This window comes from Cololabis saira, chromosome 17, assembly GCF_033807715.1.
Source record: "Cololabis saira isolate AMF1-May2022 chromosome 17, fColSai1.1, whole genome shotgun sequence".
Classification (NCBI taxonomy): Eukaryota; Metazoa; Chordata; class Actinopteri; order Beloniformes; family Belonidae; genus Cololabis; species Cololabis saira.
The window spans coordinates 6629947-6652701 of record NC_084603.1 but is presented as its reverse complement, the minus strand read 5'-3'; positions in this window follow the sequence as shown (position 1 = coordinate 6652701).

Below are 22755 nucleotides of genomic sequence, written 5' to 3'. Positions count from 1 at the left end.
GACATTATTTTGTGGTCACAGTAAAAGTAGAAAAAATAAATAGTATAAAATACAGCGAGTGAGTGGCAGCACTCCGTTGCTGCGCGGAACGCTGTGAGTGCCCGGCGCAACAGGGGGGGGGCATGTCCCCCCGTCTTTTCAAAATCATGTTTTTGTCCCCCCCACTTTTTATAGTTTAAAAACTAACTGTAGGATCAGCCATTAACTGCAAATCACACCCTGTGCAAAGGGCCCGGCAGCCCCCCTTCACCCCCCGCTCCCCCTCCTCCTCTCCCGTCTCCCCTCAGAGCTGCTCAGGGAAGGTTTATGGTTCCGCGTCACCAACGCAAAGCCTACGGTGTAGGTGCGCGTCGCCGCGTACCCTACGCCGTAGGCTCTGCGTCGTTTTAACGCGGGACCCTAATTTAGGCTTACACCTAAGCCTAAAGGTTTCCTAAAGGTTTCACGCATGCGTAAAACTCATTATATATATAAAAAAATCTGTGTCCGTTTAGGGAAGAAATGAGGGGCTCCGTGGAGCCCCTAAACGCTATACGAAGCCCCTCATTTGTTCTGTCCTAAAGCAGTGGGTGAAGAGGAGGTTCCCGGTGTGTCCACCGCGGCTGCAGCAGCAGCAGCAGAGTCCTGACTGACGCTGTGTTTCAAACACAGAGGAACACGATCAGCGCTATTTTATCATAAGTCTGATATATGTTGTGATATGTGATGACATTATTAAGAGTATGACATGAATCTGGCTTCATTTCACCACCTCACAGCCTGCGTCGCCAGTTCCCCGTGTCTTAAGTAAATTCTTACGGGAGGGTCCTAGTTGCCGTAAAGCTAAGCAGATTTTTCGGTTAGTTTTTTCTTTTTAGATCCGAGGCTTTGTGTAGATGGCGGCTTCCGCAACTTTCAGGCGCTTTTTCTGCGCAAGCAAGCTTTATAGATGAGGCCCCTGATCTTTCTCTCTTCAGTCACCTCCTCTAGCTCCTCCAGGAGAACACCAAAGTATTCCTAGACCTTCTGAGGGATATAATCACTCCGTCATGTCGTGGTCTTTAATCTGGGCCTCCTCCCACATGGAGATGTCTAAAACACCTCCCGAGGCATCCAGGAGACAACCTAACTAGATACCTGGACCACCTCTGTTGGTTCCCCTCAACGTGGAGGAGCAGCAGTTGTACTCTCCCAAATGACTGAATTTCTCACTTTGTCTCTAAAGCCTGGATTGCACTGGGAGCAAAAGCATCCTGAACTGGTTGTACTCCATTTTCAGGGAGTGTTTCAAAAACGGAGCACTTGCAAGTGCTTCCTCCTTGTCTGGATACATGAGATTACGAGTTTACCCTAAGGCTTCGAGATCATGAAATAATCATGCAGTAGTCTGCTCGTTTAAGAACACATTTTACCATGTTATTTTCATTCTTGAATTTCATAAATAAAAAGGATAAGTGGTGTCAAATAAAATGGGCGTTTAGTCTTCATGGGTTATACATAGTATACGTAGTTCAAATCTCTTGTAAAACCCTCTGAATTGTTTATCTACAACCTCCACAGTATAATGTAATGTCCGTGTAGGAGTCAGAGTTGGCTCGTGGTGTTTTATTGTGAAAATGTACCAGATTATTTATACCTTCTCCTTCCCCTTAAAGACTTCCTTGATCTGCTTTGTGCGAATTGAAGCCGTGTATATAGCAACAGTTGAGTGTGGTGTATTTTTAGCATGGATGGTCACTTAATTAAACACATGTGTATAAACGTGTGTGTGTGTGTGTGTGTGTGTGTGTGTATGTGTATGTAATATATATATATATATATATATATATATATATATATATATATATATATATAATATAGTCTGATTAAGCACTGCAGAATGAATTAATAGACATGTCAAAATTTAGTACTTGAGTAAGGTAGTGTGATCATAGTTTAAATGTCATCCTATATATGGATAGTAAAACTAAAAGACATATATAGAGATGAAGAGGCTGTTTAGTTATTCTTAACACCATTGGGGTTAAGTTCTTTAAATATTTGCTATTAGAAGTTTGTCTTGGGCGATATCACATGCAACTTCAATTTATTGACATCAGTGATACTATAACTTATCCACATAATAAAACCTGCATGCACATGTGTGCATGCAGATTTATAAGTGAGGTCGTAAGATGCTCCCGTGTGCAGTCTAATGAAGCTGTGATTGTTTACCTCTTCCCTTAAACTGCATTCAGAGGAATGTGCCAGCATTTGCCCGACATGAATGCCAGTGTTTTGATAAAGGTCAATGAGGGTGAGACAAGGCTGCTGAAGTTTGCCCACTTTAATTAGCTCTGGCCTTGTGCTCTCTTCTCATCCTGTAGTGTCAGTACAACCATGCTCAGCCTTCATGATGTGCCGACAGCAAAGACTGGGCTGTAAGGAGCCAAATGAGAATGGTGATGTTCCCTATCAGTAAGAATTCTCTCAGATGAGAAGACTGGATCCCTTTGGCTAAAAATAGATAAAAAAAAGGCATTGATTAATTGTGGGATTTTAACATGGAGGAAACCTGTTAAAACTGGATTATTAGTCACCATTGCCCTACTTAATACAGGACCAGTGCACAGTTGCTTGAATTACAATTTGAAGAAAGAGTGACAAGGGTGTTTGTGAACATGCCTTTTCAATGTTTTATGAGTGTACAGATTTTTGCCAAATCCTCTGGATCAAAAGATCCCTCACGAGGAGGCCTAGTTGGCCAGTCATTCTTACTTCTTCTTCTCCTTATGCTGCCAACAACACAGCATGAAACATTGTTAAATGTCACATATTGGGCTCAGTCTTTTAATAGTAGTTCAGAGTAATAAGGTTGGATATGTTAGGTATGTTTGTTTTGAAAGAATATAGTATCAAACCTAGTACAAGTTATCTGTAGCTCTACAAAAAATAAATAGTTAATGCAATGGTGCATATTTTCTGCTCACTGTATACTTTCTTGCAGCCTGACTAAATGCCCTAGGCAATTTATTTTACTGTAGATGACTAGATACGCTCAGTCTAACAGAGCTGCTTAGGATCCTATATGTACACATGACATGCCCTCCAATGTATTTTAGAACTGGTTGACCTATGCTCTCTCATTCTTACCTTGCAAAGTAAGCTGTATTCTTGTGTATTTTCCAATAACTCATGAATAAATACCAATACATATTTATGTCAGTGAACGCTGGGATGATAAATTATCTCAGTATAGTGAAACTGCTGATAAATGATGGGGTGGGGCCTGGGAGACACCTGTTTGGGGTCTGGAAGTAGGAGAGGGGGTGGAAGTTGGTGTAAAGACCACATACTTGACCGCTGCTGCTGAAAACGTGTCTGGCTGGAGAATACAAATTCATACAAACACACACACACACACACACACACACACACACACACACACACACACACACACACACACACACACACACACACACACACACACACACACACACACACACACACACACACACACACACACACACACACACACACACACACTGTATATTCATATATAAATATACAGTACCTAGCACTAGCAGGTATATTTTGAGCATACCTAACAACAATCGAGCAACAACAAAATGACATATACAACAATGCATAAAGTTATTGTTAAATTCCACATGTCCAAATGAAATCGAGCAGATAAAAGGAGATGTTTGAGATGCAGAGAATAACCAATGATACTATGAGTTTTTATACAAACATTAGGATGATTACTTGGAAGATATAAGTGTACGCCTGATCGCATATGATACAGGTAGCTAAAGCAGCTTTTAGGTGTGACAAAAAACAAGACTACTGTTCTTTTGTCTGGATTTGTAAATTATTGCTTGGTTCATCTGACTCATTGTTGACGAGTTACAATCATAGACAGATGCTTCATCCAATCAATTCTCTTTCTCTCTCTTTCCCGTGTCCAGTGGTTTTTAGGGTGCCTATCTGTAAGGGCTGTGGTTGGGAAGATATTAATAAAATGTTAGCAATTGTAGTCCTTTATTTGTGAGGGATAATTATTTTGTGAAAGCTGTAAACTTCGTAGGTAGACTACAGCTTGACATCAATGCTGCGATGCTGCAGCATTTTCAGCTAGTCAGCACTGTAGTCATTTGCTACACTATTACAGTCATGGCCAGACCAACAAAACAACCAGCTGCTTTAATACACATCAAATCCAAATTGAATTTGTCTGACAAACAAGGTTAAACTAATGCCCATATTAAATCTGCAACATGGAAAAAAGCATAACTTTACCCCACTTGTTTACCATGAGATGTGTATTTGGAGTGGGCAGGGGTAAAGCATAAAGCACCTTTTGTTTATACACCATGTTGTCCACTATGGGAATTGACAAGTCTGGGTCTAATGTCTGCAAAAGTCAAGATGGCTTACTTGTGTGCAAGTGTAAGTATGAAAAGGGTCGACTGATGGGAGTTAAGAGGGTCCTCACACTGCTTTCTAGGGACTTTCAGTCTCTCCTGTATCGATTACCCTGTCCACCTTGTAATTATGCCTCAGTAAAAGCAGTTGGGAGAAAAAGTGGAGGGGGAGCTGGGAAAGGAAAAGCCATTTTTATATGTTGTGTCAATAAAAAAAGAAAGGAAAACAAAACTAGATGAGACACTGGCAGGTCTGTGACAGAATCTCAATATTTTTGGCTTCCTTGCCATCTGTAGCATGTGGGGGGAGGGGGACTGAGCACTGAAGAGATGAGATGGGTGAATAGGGTAGTGAGGAGACTAGAAAAACAAAATGTCCCTTTAAGGCATTGATTGATTACACTGTTTACTCATCTATGGCCTATTGCTCGTATTGTGGTGGTTGTGCCCCAGGAGGTAGAAGTCATCTGCTAATCAGAAAGCCTGCCATTCAGTCATTGCTCTGCACAGTTTACCACCTCATTTGTGCACTACTGTAATAGGTCTAGGAGTACATTCATTCCTATAGAAATTAAAATGTGTGACATTCCTTTTCTGGTGTGATTTGCTCTGCATACACTGAAGATTTTTTTCAATTTGTGTGATGGATTTCAAAGAGAACATATACTTTATGTTAGAATCCCGTGCTATCTATCACAATGTAAATAACTAGAAGGTTTTTGGAAAAAAAGTAACTGTAAAGTATTGCACTTCTCTGCGCTGAACACCATGTTATGTATTTCCCATGAACTGAGGGAGGGCAAATGAGAAAAACCAGGCATACATCTTTAAGGGTGCATTTTGCATTCACACCAGAACTGTCAGGTCCTCTTTAAATTGAACAGTTTATTTGTCCAGAAAGTCTGGTTCACTTAGGGTGGTGGAAGGCACTATTGAACTTTGATGCACGTCAAAGAAGCCGACTCTAGTCCACCTAAAAACAAAGTTCCCTGTAAACGTCTAGTGAACCAAATGCAGGAAGCGGAAAACAACAGGGACTGTGTGAAAACACATCTTAAACAAACAAGCATGTAGCTCAATAACCAGGAGGAATGGCTCACCTTTAGCCAATTTCTGGTAAGCATTCAAAAGAACAATGGATTATGCAAACTAATCAGAGGAGAAGGCGCCATGCATTAACCAATAGATGAGAAGTTTTTTTTTTCTTTGTCTTGTCTTCTTCAGTATTTCTTGATGCAGCACTTCCACAGGAGAGGAATACGTTATCCAAAAGGTTTGGTTCTTTTGACAAAGTGCAGCGGAAAAGCCAAATGTTGCTATAAAAGTTTTGAGCCGAATAGATGATATAGGACACCCTTGGTAGAGTCCAGTCCCCATCTGGGATGAATCTGACTACCTCCCAGTCCACAAAACTCATGTAGACGGGTTCCAGGTTGTAAAGAGGGTATAGAGTTGGTCCAGGTTTCTACAGCCAGGATGAAACCCACATTGCTCCAGATGAATCTGAGGTTCAACTATGGACCGGATTCTCTTCAACAACCCTCCATGGAGCTTACCAGGAAGGCTGAGGAAAGTGATTCCTCTATAAATGAAACACGCACTTTGGTCCTCCTTCTTAAAAAGGGGAACCACCACCTCAGTTTGCCAGTCCAGAGGCACTGACCCAAAGTCCTCCCATTGTTTTAAAGGCATGTTAATAAAGGTAGCCTCACAACACGCAGAGCCTTGAGGAACTCACAGTGGACTTCATCCACCCCTGGAGCCATGCCACAGAAGAGCTTTTTAACTACCTTAGTGACTTCAGCTCCAGCTGGCAGTCCATTTGGCCTGCCGATACATATTAGCTGCTTCTGGGGTCCCATAAGCTAAGCAAGCTTTATAGGACTCCTCCTTTAGCGTGACAACCTTTCTCAGCCCTAGTGTCCACTACTGGGTTCAGGGATTGCTGCTGAACTACACCACATCAGTGTAATTTGGTGTACCGATACCCCACAGTCCTGTCATTCATCCTCATGCCATTTAATTGTTATTGTCATATTATTGTACACTTGGCTTTGTGTAGAGTACATTTTAATTCACGTGCTCAAATTACACATCAGCAGAATGATAACACTAAGGATTTGTTAAAAACTGAGGACCTTCTAAACACATATATTGGATTACGTCTTCATATTCACTCTGTACAAGTTTTTAAATCGTAAGACCTTTCCATCTTTCCATGTCTTTATTATGAAGAGTTCACCCTGCTCTTTTTTCCACTTTGGTGGGGATCAGGACATTTCATGTGTAAAAAGCTTTGCTGTTTCCCCTGACACAGTTCACTACATGAAATGGCTCCAAATACATCCCTCCAGAGAAGAGACCACTTACTGAATTCCTTGTGGTTAGCGGACATGTCTTTTTACGTGGCTGTAATGGCTTAGGGAGATAACACTGTCTGAAGTACTAAATGGAAAAAAAGATTGTCTGCTAAAGTTTTGTTACTATTGCTGATTGATGAAACAAATTTGAATGAAAGATATTTTAACTGAAAATCAGCAACTTTATTTTGCTATGTGGTACATCTATATTATTTAATTATTGTCATTGTGTATAACTATATAAGTGGACAAATTTGTTGGAACATTTCCAATAAAGAAAAGCCATGATGGTCTCTGATATAACTTGACTAATAATAAATAATAATTTACTAAAAAAAAAAAATCAAGGGATGAAAATCAATCACTGCTTTCAAACTTTACTTTAACAGAATCATTAAAAAAAACTAATGGAACTGGCCTTTTTAAATTAGTTAGTACCCCCTAAGAAAGATTGAAAATAATTTGACCACAGTGGCAGGTTAAATTAAAGTGTGTAAGTTTTAATTTGCATCACAAGTGTCTTCAATCTTGCGGTCTGTCAGTCTGACTTTTTAAAAGGGGGAAAAGTCATCACGTTGCTGTTTGGTATTATGGTGTTCACTGCATTAATCATGGACCAGAGAAAGCAAATGAGTTGTGTGAGGAGTTCAATAAGATAATTATAGACAGGCATGTTACAGGTAAAAATTATATTCTCTAAGCAGCTTAATGTCTCTGACTACAGTTGCAAATTCAATTCAGAAGTTTAGGGTCCACGTGACTGTAGACAGCCTTCATGGATGTAGCTAAAAAAAAAAAAAAGGACAAATTGAAGAGACTGATCATATGAAAGGTAACGAAAGAGCCCAGAACAACTTCCAAAGAAATTCAAGCTCAACGTCAAGGTCAAGACACACCAGTGTCAGATCCCACCATCCATCACTGTTTGAGCCAAAGTGTTCAAACAAGGACACCACTGTTGGCTTCTGGGAGGATGTCTTTTGAATATTTTGAGAGAAAACTGGACCTGCGTGAAGCTGGGCCCCCCACCCCACGCAAAACTCAGTGAAAATATTCTCAATCGTTTGTGCTGTGTTAGTGCTGGTTTGTGCAGAAAAAAATGTTGTTTGTGCTGCTTTAGTTTTTAAGATATCACGTTAGGTAAAAAAAAGTCACGTAAAACTGGGGCTTTTTGGTAAGTCACATCAGCTCTATGTTCACAGTTGCAAAAAATGAAACATTAAAAAAAAAGACAACTGTTGCAACTATGAGGAGGCTTGGTTATGTTCTGTTGCTGCTTTGACATGTCTGACTCAGGTTGTCTTGAATCAGGATACAATAACATTGCCAGACTACCAAGGCATTTTGGAGCAAATTGTGCTGCCCACTGCCAGAAAGCCTGATTTCAGCTGTAGATCATGAGTCTCTAACAGGATCATGACCAAAAACACACAGCTAAAGACCCAAGAATGCCTAAGAACAAATATATCTCAAACACATCTCAATACCTGTCTCAAATCTCATTGAGAGTTACAAATATCACTTGACTGCTGTGATTGCTCCTAAAAGGTTGTGCAACAAAATATTATGTTGAGGGTGGCAATTAATTTGCCGTTGCCCTTTTTTATGAGGTTTTTTTTTATGTTTCTGTTGAGCTACAATTTAAACGCAATGTCTAAATTCCAGTTGTCATTTTTTGTCAGCTTCAAGTTATTTCACTGACAATTGTGACTTTTTCCTTTCTTTAATGGAGGGATACCAACAAATTAGTCCACAGTAAATTAACTCAGTGTCTAAAACTTGGGTCAAAGTTTGCGCAAAACCCACTTTCTGATTAAAAAAAAAAAAAGGTAAAAAAAGTGTAGAAGTTACTATATATTCCACAAGAACAGAGAAAAAAAGTGTTTTCTTTCTCAATGTAGCAAGGGCAAATACAACATTAATTGTGGCCAGGGAATTTCAAACTTGACAAGAAACTCACACTGCAGCACATATGTGCAGCTCATATACAGGGTTGCCAGATCACTTGAGTAGAAGAGGTGATGCTGAAAACACTAGTGTGGAAAAATCCTGTGGTAATTTATCATGAAAACAGTATGGATATGTATGAATCAGTGGTGTCAAGGCAACGGATCAAGGAGGGGATGGATGTCGCTTTTCACCCATTTTGACATAATGTCACATATCAGTGATTTTACAGATAAATTACATTTAAATGCCTATACATAATGAGCTGCCTGGTGTGTCAGTGATTTGTGTACAGTTACCGCCCCTAACGTTTGCTTACATTTCGACCACAGTCGCTGATGCCATGTGTAAAGTTGCTTTACAGGGAAAATGAGAGGTGGCAAATATGTTCATGCCTGGAACAAGCCACGACTCTGAAAAGCAAGCCCCAAAACCCTGCAACCCATGACTTATTTTAAAATAACTTCACAAAAAACAACCCAAAGTAATTTATAGTAGCCGGAAATGGTAACCCTGCACACATACTGCGACAGAAACAACAAAACAGTGACAGCTCGGTGACAATGACAGGATGACAGATTCTGAGTTGACGAAGGAGGATGAGGACAATAACATGATTGAAGTGGAAGGAGGAACATTTGTAGTTGCCTATCCACAATTGCTGCGGATAAAATGGGGATGATGTTTCTGATTCTCTGCATGAACCACACCCACTTTACATTTCAAACTAACAGTTCTCAGACCCAACACAAAAAAAGTTCTGCCCAGATGATGTGTCGAGAAACAATCCCCTTGCAGCTCTGACAGTGAGAACAAATGTCTCTGTTCTTATGGAGTATATAACAACCTTAACTCTTTTTACTACAAAGTCAGGAGCTATGCTGACAGAACTCAGAACAACCGGAAAACAAAGCGAACGAAATACTAAGAAGGATATCATTGGCTTTAATCTGAGAATCTACTCATCAGAACACAATTATTTCACAGTGGTAACTAATTATCTCTAAATTAGGCATAATAAAAGTTTCCATCTACATAACAAGGCCTACGTAGTCCAGTAACAGTGTTGTTGATTCAACACAGAAAGTTTAGCGCCTCTTTAATCACGCAGGTTTAGTCAGTCATTCACTGAGCCTCGTTATTCATTCAGAGCCGCTGATGTGATTATACTAATTATAACTGGCATCTGAACCATAGACTGTGTAAACAGAAGCCATGTAAGCAATTTTTTTTATTTTGCAGGGGTGGGAAATGTGGTTTGGGGGGGGTTAATCAACATCAAAGGGTAATTGCTTCGCTTTCAATGAGTGAGATTGAAAACATCACAAACATCTATTAGATCATGCTGTCATTTATGTTAAATTGAAGCAGTGGTTGGTTATTGGGATTAGCATACAATTAATTCAGAGTTGAGCAGTAAGGTATTTACTTGTAGAAAAATTGAAAAAATGAATGCTTTTATTTATTAAAAAAACAATCCCACAGTAGGAGTTCAGTGTTCTTTCATCTATGAGATTCAAATGTTTTATTTTCTTGCCATTTTTTATAAGAGACTCGGTACTCTACACAGCATGGGAATGTTGCACTTGTTACTGTTTGATGTTCTTCAGTGAGCCTGTGGCCAAAGGCAAAAATAAAAATATTTTGACGTCATGGTTTGAAACGTTAAGCACATAAAACTAGGGAAGGCACAAGATAAAACTCTTGCCTCTTTTGATTATTGTGTATTGACTTGTATTTATTTACTTACATTTTGTGATTATTAAAACATCATTGCATAAATATTAATTCAATTGTGTAAAAATCATATCGATTCACAAAATGTAATCAAGATGTCTGCAGAAATTATAAATTTACACACACACATGTATGTATATATATATATATATATATAGATTGAAATAATATATATATAGATTTATACACACACACACACACACACACACACACACACACGTGTGTGTATGTATGTATATATACACATGTATTAGTGCTGTCAAGCGATTAAAAAAATTGAGATTAATTAATTAAAAAATCTGTCATTAATAATCTTATTAATCGCTTTTTTAATTTCACCCAAAAATTGCTGAGGAAAGCCCCCAACTTGAGGTGTTTTCCTTTGAATTCATTACATTGTTGTGGCAGATCAAAAGATTGATATATGAAAACAAAAAAAGTGGCTTTTTAAAGTTTTTTTTTTTAAACAGACTTGAACAGATGCAGTCCTAGCCACTTACATCCACTTGGCAAGAACATTCGCCAGCCTCTCAGACGTGCGCATGCGCACGGTGCTCTCGAGTCTAGTTTGGGGAAGAGTGTTGCTGTGGCAACATCTTTGCTGCTAACGTTAGCTGTGGCTGCGTTCGCGACCGGGTGCTTTGCGTTTATGTGGCTAAATTTGAGCTGCTTCGGTGGTGAGCAAATTCCTTTCCACAAAGAAAACATATCACTCTACCTTTATCGGTGGTGCCGTCGGGCCTTTTATAAATATAAATTCCTCATTCATTGGACCAACAACTTTCCCATTTCCTCCATTGTCTTCTCCGCTACTCACCGCCCCGCCCCCACCTGTCCAGCTACAACGGGAGTCTACCAGCGGAGCTAACCACGCCCACACACAGGGCCAGCCAATCAGTGTCCACTTCAAGGTGGGACTCACCATTGTTCTCCACCCACGACTCAAGCACAAGAAGCCCACCGCACAGACACAGATTTCATAATAATGGCAACTCGCATATATATATATATATATATATATATATATATATATATATATATATATATATATAAATATAAACAATTTTCACACAATTGAAAGTTTGTTAATATAGATATCTATACATAAAGATAGACAGAACACACACACACACACACACACACACACACACACACACACACACACACACACACTTTTTGACGCTGTTATCAAGTATCTTTAACCGTATTGCTCCAAAATGTTTAGTGTTTGTTGTTAATATCTCAAAACAAGAGGTTAAATAAAGAATGAGAATGAGCTTTTTTAGAGATCATATTGTGTACTGTCACTTAACTGTTTATGGCCTTGGAGATCAAATAATGGTATTTAAATGTGTTAATTCTCTCCAAAAACAGTTGTGTCAGAAATTAGCTGTTTACATAAGAGAGGATGAGTAAGCATGAAACTCCTTGCCATTTTATTTCTTATTCAGTCTGATGAAAATCAAAGTATCAGTAATTCAAAAAAGGAAAAGGTGAAATGAAAAAACAATGACATTCTCTCACCACCTGTTACTTCATCCACCTACTGTCTTGTGCAAGCAACATTTTCTTTACAGTCTTAGTCGGTCTTTTCACAAAGACAAACGGACAAAAGAAATTAGCATTTGCTAAATTATTATTGGGGCAACCGATCTTTCATCAGGGTAAATAAATGTTTGAAATCCGGTGGTTTTGCTGACCGTAAGCTATATCGTGCACTTGTTAAGATCTGTCTAAAACATTTTACACACTCCCTTTTTTTTTTAATGTAATTATGAAGAAGCTGTATAATAAACCACCTTCTCACAGATTTATCTTTAAGTTTGGAAATCTCAAAACTCGTTATTGTCTAGATCACTTTACAAGTATTCATACCTGCACTTTTTTAAATACACTTAGACCATAGAAACGCCATGAATTATTTCATGTTCCATAGCCGTTTATTTAAATAACCATCGGGGAGAGAAAAAAAATAATCAACATAATATTTAAATGTAGATAAGACTGAAATCTTTTTTTTTTTTAATTGAAAATAAAATCACATCTTACAAAGTACTTATTTGAATTTTAATATTATAACTTACAGTATAATTTGTCTTCTTATCTTCTAATACCCCTTTCAGTGAGAGGGCAGAACCTACTAAATTACCACTGAGGTGCTCTCTCTGAACGTGTCCAAAATGCTAAAGCTGGCACGGCTCATGATGAAGTAGCCACCTTAATGATTGACGGTAATCTTGTAAAACATGCTGAGTCGGAAACAAAGAGTATTTTAGCATGTTGTGACCGGATGGTGTGGTAACTTAAATAATGACATACTGTGTGATGTATCACTGGCATAAATAAGTGCCACAATCCATCAGAGCACTCATTCAGTAATGCAAAAGAAAAAAAATGGAAAGAGGGATGACAGGAAACATCAATGACAACAAAATTAAGGACCTGCTTGCTGTCCATGTGAAGGAAGAAATATCCCTGCAAATTAGTGAGACACATGATGTCATACATAGACATAGACAATTGAACCTGTTTTATTTTGAAACACTCCATGAATGAGGTGTGAACAGCAGCAAATCACATAATAATGATAATTCTCAATAATAATAATGACATCAAAGAACATCAATACTAAGTAAAAAGTAGGCAGACTTTCATGTTAGACAAATGCTGCTGCTGCATCTGGAAGTGCTGGCAAGTCCCACAGCTCTGTGAGCAGTTTGGATCTAAAATCAGGAATGGAGAGAGAGGAGCAGCCAGCCACCTTCAGAATAAAGAAAAGCCTTCTGAGGTATCTATCTGAAATATCGGGTTTAGTGCATGAGTCTCTGAATGCTTGATAGTGTTATTTAAAAGGACTGTCTGAATGATCGCATTTGCTCTCCTGCTGTGCGATAAACTTAAATAATCGGCTTTTGTGTCTGAAAGCAGGATTCATTTCGATTTCTTCTGTTCCACTTATTGAAATCATTCTGTAAATTGATCTTAGTAAGTTTTCCATCAATACATACTAGGAAAGTCTTTTGAAAGTCTGTCGGATGTGCTGAAACATTCTCATGTAATAATTTAAACGATTAGAGTTTAATACATTTCTGTTATTGACAAACTTCAGCTTCAGAACTCATTGAGTGAACAATTCTCATTTGATGTACGGGTTAACATAGTTCTGCTGAGTAAGACACTATTGTCCAATTAATGGGTGAAGTTGATTTATTACTGATGAATATTTTACACCAATTTTATACATTTTTGGTTTACAAACAGATCCTTGATAAAATGATAAAAGGGCTCCCTGTGGATTATCTATTACATTCAGAGTACTGTTTCTATAGCCCGCCTCATCAAATACTGAAGCATCTTTGGCTAAGACCCTACAAGTTATATATGTCAGGTAGGTTACTTTTATGGCAGACCCATTCTCCGTTAGTGGGTCACTGGTGTGTGGATTGTTGAATGACAAATACTCTGCTTTTGGACCAAACATATCTAAGGGCTTAGTGATTTTTACTGGTTGGGAAGTTCCCATAAACATGTTTGTGGGCTTTTTCTGCTGATATTTGATGAAGTCTATATTTGGTTGTGCCTCTGCCCTTACATATTAGTTCAGTTACATAAAAGGCATAAACTTTCTAGGCTAATGTTAATGAATACTGTTTATAGGGCCTATATTTTATGGATGCTCACGTTTTGACTTGTTGTATTGAGGTGCGTAAGTGGTTTACCAGTCATAGTATTCTCGTCATCTGAACTACTCATAGTTACATCAAAGAGGACTTCCCTCTGGCAGGAAAAGGCCCTGTTTTAAAGCAGGAGCTGAAAGAAACCTAAAAAAGCAGTTCTGTGAAATGTCATAAAATCCATTGTGATAGGTTAATGCAGAAAAAGAGGATGGATGGATTGTTGATTTTCTCCATTACTTTACTGTATGAAACTGTTCCTGCACTTCAAGAGTAGCTTTTGCAAAGTTAGGTGCAGTAAAAAAGAACTATATTAGTGCCCAGTTATCAGGTTGTAAATGTATCTAATGTTTGTGTGTAAAACAATGCTCCAGTGCTTTTAAAACCTCTGATCAGTTTCTCAGTCCGATAGTAAAAAAAAGAGAGATATATTGTTCAAACTAGTGTGTTTGAAGAACAAACAAAACAATCAAAGAGAAAAAAGATAGTGAAAATCAATGACCTCACATTACAGTTAAAATTCTGTGTTATGTATATATATATATATATATATATATATATATATATATATATATATATATATATATATATATATATTGCTGTTTAAAATACAGTGCAAAAGCTCAAGACATCAGTAGTTTTCAAATATACCAAGAGTATCCAAAGAGAATCTGATCAAAGCTAATTAATAGAAGATCAAAACACTGTGAAAGTTCACGTGCCAGGCAGAAGTCTGCACTGCGAATAAAATCAAAGAGCAATAAGAAATAGAAAGCTGCAATCTGTACAGAAAGGACATCAACATAATAATAATTACTAGAAAATTCTGGGGAAATTTTGAAATGTGTATGTGTATGTCAGATATCTGTTGCCTCTTGCTCCTGCTAAATTAACTTAAAGGAGCTTGAGGCCGGATTGTGGCAAGATTTATGAAAAAAATCCGTATACATTTTAAGTTTTCTAGTAATAATGTCAGATGAAGCGTTCCAAACCCAAAAGAATGATCCCGCTAGTGTATCTCTCCTTTGCCTTGAACAGGCTGTGTGCTGCAAAATGTGCTGCAATTCGGTCCCGAATTTCCCGCGCTGGGCTGCGGATGTGACGTCACATGACGCTGCATGCGCGTTCTCCCCGTTCTCCCGTGCCGGCTTCACTGTTGGCTGCAGTGCCCCCAACGGCCGTCGTGGTGAAGGGTGGCGCTAGAGAGTCTCATTTCTTAAAAGGAGCCTCAAGCTCCTTTAAAGGGGACCTATTATGGCATTTAATGTATATTTTAAACAGGCCTTGAATGTCTTAAAAACAATCTAAAGCTTGTTTTTTCTACATAAAACAGAAATTCAGCCTGTGGGCCATGTCTCTAGTTTTACCGCTTCTAACCCCTTTTTCTGTGAGTGATCATGAGAGGCGGGGAGGCTATGATAATGAGGCTCTGCGCTGATTGGCTGCTTGAATGACGTGTAGCAGGGGAGGGAGCCTCGCTCCGGGCAGAGCAGCCGGCTGCATGTCCCATGCCAGGGAGCTTCTGCGACAAAATAAATTCCATTGCTTTATTTTTTGTATTGGACTGTCCTAACTGGCCGCGAGTTTAACGGTTTCAGTGTGGACAGAGAGCATCCGATGTCACGCAGCTCGACGTGATAGTCGGACGCTCTCATTCAGTTACACGGTTTAAACGGATCTTAAAGCCTGATTTACGGTTCTGCGTTAAAATCGACGCGTACCCTACGCCGTAGGGTCTGCGTTGGTGTAACGGGGAACCATAAATCAGCCTTTAGTCACCTCGTCTTTACGCAGAAAGATTTAATTTAATTCTAAACAGCACCATAGTTCACCATAGCACCATAGTACACCATAGTTCTTTACAATTCCTCAAGAATAATTAATCATGTTAACTGTAAAGAAATCACAACACTGAATTTTCACAAATGGCAACTTTATTGTTAAAAAATAACATAAGTTGTATATAAATAACATTTATGCACTATTGCTGGCTCAAGGAAGGACTGTGCGTTTTCTGAAGGTGTCGTTGAACAGCTTCAGGTGCATTGCTTGGAAGATCTGAAACCATAGACAGAAAAAAATGTATTACTATTAGAGCTCCGGTGGTAACGCTGGAGCCACCGGGGCCCGGGGTTCAATTCACTTCAATTTTATTTATATAGCGTCTAATACAACAAAAGTTGTCTCTAGACGCTTTCCAGAGACCCATACCCAGAACATGACCCCCGAGCAGTTATTACATAAACAATGGCAGGTAAAAACTCCCCTAGTAGGATAAAAACCTTAAGCCAAACAGTGGCAAGGAAAAACTCCCCTTTAGGAGGGAAGAAACCTTGAGCAGGACCAGGTTCATAAGGGGGGACCCTCCTGCCGAGGGCCAGACCTCACCGCTAAATACCTAACCCATGCAAAGATCATACTCATAGACAAATATAAATGACATAAAAAAATAACGTCACTTACCGCTGACTCGTGTGCAGCTGCCGGGTCCGGGCTGTGGGAACTGATCTTTTTATGAGGCTAAATGTCGATGCAAAACCTAATTTTTACTGTCCCTCGTTGCTCAAACAGCAACCGCTTCCAAACAATGGCTGAAGCTCCAGCCGGCGGAGAGAGTTGTGGGCGTGGTTTCAGCAGCGGAGGCCAAACCTCTGCGCCTATGGTGACGTCACCATAGGCGCAGAATCTGAACGGCTCGTAGAAACCACATGAAGATTCAGCAGGGCGGGGTGTACAGACCTTGCAGATTTTCATGGGATTTCATCTTCCCTGTGTTGGCAGGGTGAGGGGAGACCACTTTATATATGTTAAAACAAGAAAAAACGTGTTTTTCATAATAGGTCCCCTTTAATGCCAACTTAATGTTGGGTGTGGTTCTGGTTGTATTCTGGGTGTTTAATGGTGGTTCAGGATTGTTAATGAACCAGGAAGGGGAGGAGGAGACTGATCCTGATCCTGGATATCGCCTTCACAAACTGGTTTTCTCTGGCATTTTTTTCCCCCTCCATATCAGAGCGGTATCATTCGCGATCAGTGTTGGGCAAGTTACATCCAAAATATAATACATTATATATTACTAGTTACTGTCATTTGAAAGTAATTAGTTACATTACAATATTACTATATCTGAATTGTAATGCGTTACACTACTTGTGTATTACTTTTGAGTTACTTTCAACAAAATAGCAAAAAAAGATAAATCTTGTCCCACTGGCAGATTTTTCTACTTATTTCAAGTGAAAATGTACTTGAAACAGGTGAAAATTGTCAAATAAGTTATTTTTCTGGTGTTATTTTTCTGGTGATGACTCTAAATGTTGAAATAGCAGTAAAACCACATTCATTGATGAAATGACATAAGGGATGGAAAGGAGGGATGGCAGTTTTACAGGGGGGATGATTTGGACCGTTTTTATTTCAGGGGGGATGATTTGGACCGTTTTTATTTCAGGGATGATTTGGACCGTTTTTATTTCAGGGGGGGATGATTTGGACTGTTTTTATTTCAGGGGGGATGATTTGGACCGTTTTTATTTCAGGGGAATGATTTGGACTGTTTTTATTTCAGGGGGGATGATTTGGACTGTTTTTATTTCAGGGGGGATGATTTGGACTGTTTTTATTTCAGGGGGGATGATTTGGACCGTTTTTATTTCGGGGGGGGGGGGTGATTTGGACCGTTTTTATTTCAGGGGGGGGTGATTTGGACCGTTTTAATTTCAGGGGGGGTGATTTGGACCGTTTTAATTTCAGGGGGGGTGCCATCACATCACCCCTCATCCCCCCTCAACTCGAATATTGCTCACACGGAACTCAGAACTTCTTCATAAATAACTCCCAGAGAGAAAAAAAAAACCAGCAAGCTAACAAACAAACCAATAAAGCTCTCAGAGTTAACAAAACAAACCAGCAATCAACAACTCACAGCTGTTTTAACCTCTCCTCCTGATGGGCTGCAGGTGTGGTTTAAGGCTGATTTATGGTTCCGCGTTACACCAACGCAGGCCATACGCCGTGGGTTACGCGAACTACTGCGTACCCTACGGCGAAAGCTCTGCGTCGATTTAACGCGGGACCATAAATCCGCTCTCACAGCGCGACTGACTGTGAGCCCGGCTCGTGTTCCTCGCCGACTCCGCGCTCATATATATTTAATAAATGTATAAAGCCCATATATTAATAAAGCCTCACTTGGCCGAGCCCTAACGCTGAGACCATGGTAGATTTAAGTTACACCCGGACACGCCGCACTGTTGACTTTTCCCTGCCGGCGGCAGGGAAAACGGTCCCCACACAAACAGTGTCCAGCGGCGCTACGTTCCGCCGCGCCGCGTTCCCAACGCTTTTTTCTGTTGTCGGGATGTCTCGCGGACGCGGTGTTGGTGAATTCTTTAAAAAACAACAGCTAAACGGGTTAAAATGCGTTGTAACGCGCGTTACTTAGATTGTAACGAGTAAAATATTACCGAAAATTTATTAGTAATGCGTTATATTACTGCGTTACAGCAAATAGTAATACATTACTGTAATTGCGTTACTTTTGTAACGCGTTACCCCCAACACTGTTCGCGATATGCACGCAAAATGACCCTTTGGGCCATTTTGCTTTGTACAAGTTTTTTTTCGATTTTCTTCAGGGCTTTTTTTTTTTGGCTTGTGTTTGGCTTATGTAAAAAATAATAATAAGGCTAAGTACGTATCATTTTTTCATAACTGATATCCAATAAATCAAGAAAGATATTTTCCATGGAATGAAAGCTAAAACTAAACAGTGCATTCACCTCTATAAACACCACTGGAAGTAGGTGAAGCTTATCTACATATTTACAAATTGATTTAGCAAGAAAATTAGTCATTTGTGTACATTTCATATTTCCACATTTTTGTGCACATTTAATTAATGTTTTGAGAAATACTTGAATAAATGATTAAAAAGACTAATTAGAATTATGCTTACTTAACCCAAGTCACATAATTAAGTTACACCTTTATGCAGGTGAATTAAAAGTCCCTAACTATTTGCAATTTATATTTTATAAATTTAAAAAGGAAAGAAAATGCAAATCTGTTCCACTCATCTTCACCTATAACAAAGTTGCCACAGAGTTTGCACACCAAATTATAGTCTTTTTTTTGTCATATTCTCCTGGAAGTTCTTGTCAAGCATCATTAGACTGGATGGGAATATATGAGCTGCTATTTTAAGGTTTCTCTACAGAAATTTCATGAGGTTTAAATGTGGACTTTTGCTGGGTCCATAAAGATTTATAAGACTAGTCCCAAAAGCACCTAACAATTATCTTGGTTATATGCTTTACATGCATTCCCTCATGCTGTTCTTTCTTGAAGGACCTCCCCGCTGCATTCATTTTTCCACCACTCCAAATCAGTTGCCCTGTATCTGCTAAAGAGCATAAAGCTACCACCGTCATGCTTTGTTGTCAAAGACTTAGCCAAGAACAATTCAAAAGCTTCAGTGCTTAAAACCTGCTATTTAAAAAGAATTAACAATAAAAAAGTATACTTACATGTAGTGCACTATGAGGATCCCAATGTGTACTTACGCAGTCAAGTCTCTTAAAAGCTGTAAACCTTTCAACAACTAACCTGTAAAAAATTAAAAAAAAATAATCAACTGTCAGCTCTATGGCTGACACTGTATATCACAGCCTAATAAAAATCATCTGGTCCTTATCAGGTCTTCAATTTTATGAAATACAACCGCAGGTAAACAAAAACAAACAAAACTTTGCTTAACAGAAAGTAAGGTAAAGTGCAGATGCTGCATGTGAAATAATAAGTACAATCTTACTGCTCCTATAGGAATTAAGGGGCCAGATAACACCCAGCTGCTCCAAATAACATGCACTTCATTAGTTGATAAACAGCAAGTGTGACCACCTTTGTAAAAGCAGCTGTTTGACAGTTTATTGGTGTGGAAGTACAGACGTACACGTGTTTAGATACCAGAAACTCATGGACAAATTTGTTGGTACTCTTTTTTTATAGAAAAAAGCCACAATTGTCACTGAAATAACTTGAAAGTAATAAATTGTAGCTCAAAAGAATTATTGGAAAAAAAAAAAAAAAGAAAATCAAATAAATCTTGCCAGGACAAAAAAAATGGAACCCTCAACTTACACAACCTTTGGAGGCAATCATTGCAACGGTGGTTTCTGTTACCCTCACTGAGTCTTGTGCACCTGTAAATAGGCATTTTGGATCACTCTTCATCAGCTAACTCCAGCTGTCACAGGTTTAAGGGGTTTCTTCTCTAGACTGCATGTTTCAGCTTTCTTGTTCAATAGGATTTCAGATCACGGTTCTTCGGAGACCACTTTAGATTAGTTCAATGTTTTGTTCTTGGCCCTTAGCTGCTCTTGTTCATGTTTGTTTGTTTGTTTAAATTTTTTTTTGTGTTCATTGTTTTGTGTGTTGGGGGACCCATGATCTGTGACCAAGCTTTCTCACGCTAGGCAGCATATTTCCTCTCGAATGCCTTGGTTAATGTTGAGATTTCATTGTACCCTGCACAGAGTCAAGGCACCCTGTGCCTGAGGCAGCAAAGCAACCCCAGAAAACCGAGCCTCCTCCTTGTTTCATGGTAGGTACAGCTCTTTGAATGTTTCATTTTTGTATCCGTGTACATGTGTGGCTTGCCAAAAAGCTTCATTTTTGTCTCAGTTTCAAAGGACATTCTCCAAAAGGCTTTGTGGCTTTTCAATAAGTATTTTGACAAATTCCAGTCCGGCTTTTTTTATTATTTGCTTTCAACAATAAAGTCTTGGTTGTCCTTTATGTCTCATACAGTGACAGACGGTCTGACACTGATGTACTTTGACCTTGGACTAGTCTACCTTGAATCTCTTTGAATATGTTATGGGGTCTTAGGTTACCATTCATGTTATCTGTCTTTTCAATGTGTTATCAATTTTCCTCTTTATCCCGAAAATCCTGGAATTTTTGTTTGTTTCATTTAAGCCAACTCTGTTGAGCCAGATTTCAAAAGCAATGTTTGATTTTCATTAATGAATGTTCAATAAGTTGTTATTTGTTATTACTTCTGTTAATTTCAACTCAAAACCCACAAGTGACCTTTGTGAGTTTCTTTTAATCATTGAATGGAAGGGTACCAACAAATTTGTCCAGTGTGCAGGTGTGCGTAGACGCAATGCTAAAGTGGAAAGACATCAAGGATTATCTTAGAAGTTGTTGCTACTGACCATCAGTTTGGTAGGAATTGTGAGATAATTTCTAAACAAATTGACTCCATCATTTTACAGAAAGAAGATCATTCACAAGTTGAAACAGTTCAAGACAGTTGCGTTTTCCTAGGAATGGAGGTTACAAAGTCAAACCTACACTCGGATAAATTGACGGGGTTGTCTACAAGAAGACAAAGGGCAGACTGGACTTCTTGCAAAAGCTAAGGTTCCTTATCATTTGTAGCTGTCATCTCTAGTGGTACCAGCATCGGTCAGTAATTTAACCCTGAGGGCTTGCGTAGCATGGATCTGTGGCAGCTGCGCACCCTTCGTTAGTTTTCTTAAGTTGCGTGGGTGTGTGTGAAAGTGAGTGTGTCTTTCACCACCCTTCTTTAACAGTCTGATGTAACATAACACATTTTTTCACATTTGACTTCCTAATTCTGACAAAGACGACTCAAATCACTGATGTGAAACATGAAAGGACAAGACTGATAGAATACCAGACAGTGATGGGTGGAGTGTGTGTGGTGTGTCTTAGTGGTGAATTTGTCAGACAGGATGGGTTGCGTCCCCCTTTGTGCCCCCTTTGGAATGGAGACAGGATGGGGTGCAATGCCAACAATCCTCCCTGGCTGCCCCGGACCCCACACAGGCACACAACCACCTGCCGGCCCCCACACCCCAGAAAGAAGACCAGCCCAAGAGGCACCTGCATCCCCTTGACCACCACCCCCACAAGGGCCGTACCCCCACCGACAGGAGGCCTGGACCCGAGCCCAATGGCATAGAGCCGCAATCTGGCAGCCCAATACCAGGACTCCCCAGACCGTCACCCAATCCACCACCAGAGACATGCCCCTGTCCTGCACAAGCCCCCTAAGATCCTGACATCACACACACACACACACACACACACACGCACACGCACGCACACACACACACACACACACTAACCCAGGCCCCATGGGGCCCCCCAGACCTACCCATAAGACAGGGTCTCAAAGACTTAGATCAATCGACCAGCCCTCCTCCATCCCGTATCTAATGCTTTTAATTTTTAGTTTGTTTGTATTTCAGAATGTGCGTGCGAGTGCATTAAAAAAAAAGATGTGTTGTGCAGGGTGGAAGGTCTCAGCATCCCTGTAGCTGAAATGTTATTTTACTTACTAATTTTTTTCCAAAATGTTATTTCAGATAGAGGAGGGAGTCAGTACAGGGGGTAAAACTGATTCCACAAGAGTATAACATTTAGTTGAGTGTTACATTTTAATGTGACAGGCCCTGTGTCTATCCTGGATAGAAACTTTTCAGTGGCATAAATAGACAGATTTTGAGACACTTTTGTAGAAAAGGGAGTTATTTACAGTTTCCATGGTCTTTGGACACTGTTATATTATATTTATTGTTTAGAATTTTAAGCTTTGAAAAAAATCTTTCATTTCTG